The following is a 2,500-nucleotide window of genomic DNA, read 5'->3' as shown; positions in this document are numbered from 1 at the left end:
GCACCGCTACTACTGTACAGAGATAGAACAGGCATTGACTATACATACATTAAGCTTATACACGGCGGTGCTTAGTAATACGCGCAGTCATCGGAATACAGATAACACATACAACTGTCCCTATACATGCTGAACGTCTGTGCACACAATGTCAACCACACGTCACCCACACACTCCATCACCCACTAGTCTATGCATGTAACAGACGCAGACACAACATCTAAGTACCAGCATGGAACAACATCCAGTGCATCCTCTCGGCCACAGTACACCATCCACACTATGATAACCAGACCGGGACGTCGAACCAGAAAACTGAATATCCCACTCTTCCTACAACCACCATTGCTCAGATACGCCACCAACACCCACACATGTCCTACACAGGGGTGCACCCAACAGCACCACACTGCCGCATCTCACAGCACATAAACAATGGCAGGAATGAAAGACACAGGTGTGCCACTCCTTTGCCACAAACACAGAACGGGCGCGCCACCTGCCATGAGCCACAAGTGCAACTGACGTGACATATCTGATAGTGCCTCAGGCGTCCACTTACTACCATCACTATCAACGAACCTCGCCACCCCACCCCCCCCCACACACACCATCCCTTAACCCAACTTCTGCCTTAACCTAACCCAACTTCTGCCTTAACCTAACCCAACTTCTGCCTTAACCTAACCCAACTTCTGCCTTAACCTAACCCAACTTCTGCCTTAACCTAACCCAACTTCTGCCTTAACCTAACCCAACTTCTGCCTTAACCTAACCCAACTTCTGCCTTAACCTAACCCAACTTCTGCCTTAACCTAACCCAACTTCTGCCTTAACCTAACCCAACTTCTGCCTTAACCTAACCCAACTTCTGCCTTAACCTAACCCAACTTCTGCCTTAACCTAACCCAACTTCTGCCTTAACCTAACCCAACTTCTGCCTTAACCTAACCCAACTTCTGCCTTAACCTAACCCAACTTCTGCCTTAACCTAACCCAACTTCTGCCTTAACCTAACCCAAGTTGCGCCTTAACCTAACCCAAGTTGCGCCTTAACCTAACACAAGTTGCGCCTTAACCTAACCCAAGTTGCGCCTTAACCTAACCCAAGTTGCGCCTTAACCTAACCCAAGTTGCGCCCTAACCTAACCCAAGTTGCGCCCTAACCTAACCCAAGTTGCGCCCTAACCTAACCCAAGTTGCGCCCTAACCTAACCCAAGTTGCGCCCTAACCTAACCCAAGTTGCGCCCTAACCTAACCCAAGTTGCGCCCTAACCTAACCCAAGTTGCGCCCTAACCTAACCCAAGTTGCGCCCTAACCTAACCCAAGTTGCGCCCTAACCTAACCCAAGTTGCGCCCTAACCTAACCCAAGTTGCGCCCTAACCTAACCCAAGTTGCGCCCTAACCTAACCCAAGTTGCGCCCTAACCTAACCCAAGTTGCGCCCTAACCTAACCCAAGTTGCGCCCTAACCTAACCCAAGTTGCGCCCTAACCTAACCCAAGTTGCGCCTTAACCTAACCCAAGTTGCGCCTTAACCTAACCCACGTTGGGCCCTAACCTAACCCACGTTGGGCCCTAACCTAACCCACGTTGGGCCCTAACCTAACCCACGTTGGGCCCTAACCTAACCCACGTTGCGCCCTAACCTAACCTACGTTGCGCCCTAACCTGCCCTGTAATTGTTAGTTATATGACTCTAGGAATTCGTGTAGCGTTGCCTAATTGCAACCATCTCAACATAGTTCACTTCGCGCACACTGTGGTGTTCTGCGTATTGATTCATTTTACGGTGCGTACCCTCACATCTTGCGAGTGTTGCTTACTTTCCACATGGTCCCGCTATCCACTGTATTGTGTACTGCAATAGGACGTATATCGCCCCCGCCCCCCCCTCCCCTCCTGTCACCTCTAGCTCGTCGGTCAGGAGTTCGCGTGTTGAATGCGCTTCGCAGCTGTGCAATGGCATTCGTATACGTACGCTGGCCACCTTCCACGTGTTCTTTCGTGCACACGTCGCAGCGTGTATGTATGCTGATGGAGTGCGTCGTGACACACAACATCCAGGCATGCAAGACTCGTAGAAGTCGCAAATGTAGATGGATGTCTACGTTTGCTGCCCAAGTTACGCAAATGAACTGGAAATCCGTTGTTGCGCGGTTGTTCGCGCTGGAGGTGAATCGTTGATATCGACGATCGGTACAGGTATTAACCGGTTGCTTCAGCGACACCCGTCATACCCACGAACGTGAGTGGGCATGTGGGTATGAAGCGATACGCGGCGGTGGCTGGGTGGGACCGTCCCCGGCCGGTGAGGGGGGGGCGCCCGGCGTGCTGGCCGCGCGCTGCGTGGGCGCACGCGCGGCAGCCGGCTGGTGGGGGCGCCCAGTGGCAGGCGCGCCGGCTGACGGACGCGGCAGGCGGCGCATCTGCGTGCCGGCGCACCCAGCGCGCGGCGCCGTGCGGCCAAAGTGGGTCCTCCCGGGCCCGGTGCGAAG

Source organism: Schistocerca nitens, chromosome 7 (genome assembly GCF_023898315.1).
Source record: "Schistocerca nitens isolate TAMUIC-IGC-003100 chromosome 7, iqSchNite1.1, whole genome shotgun sequence".
Lineage (NCBI taxonomy): Eukaryota > Metazoa > Arthropoda > Insecta > Orthoptera > Acrididae > Schistocerca > Schistocerca nitens.
The sequence above is the reverse complement of the archived record's forward strand: the minus strand, read 5'-3'. Positions refer to the sequence as shown.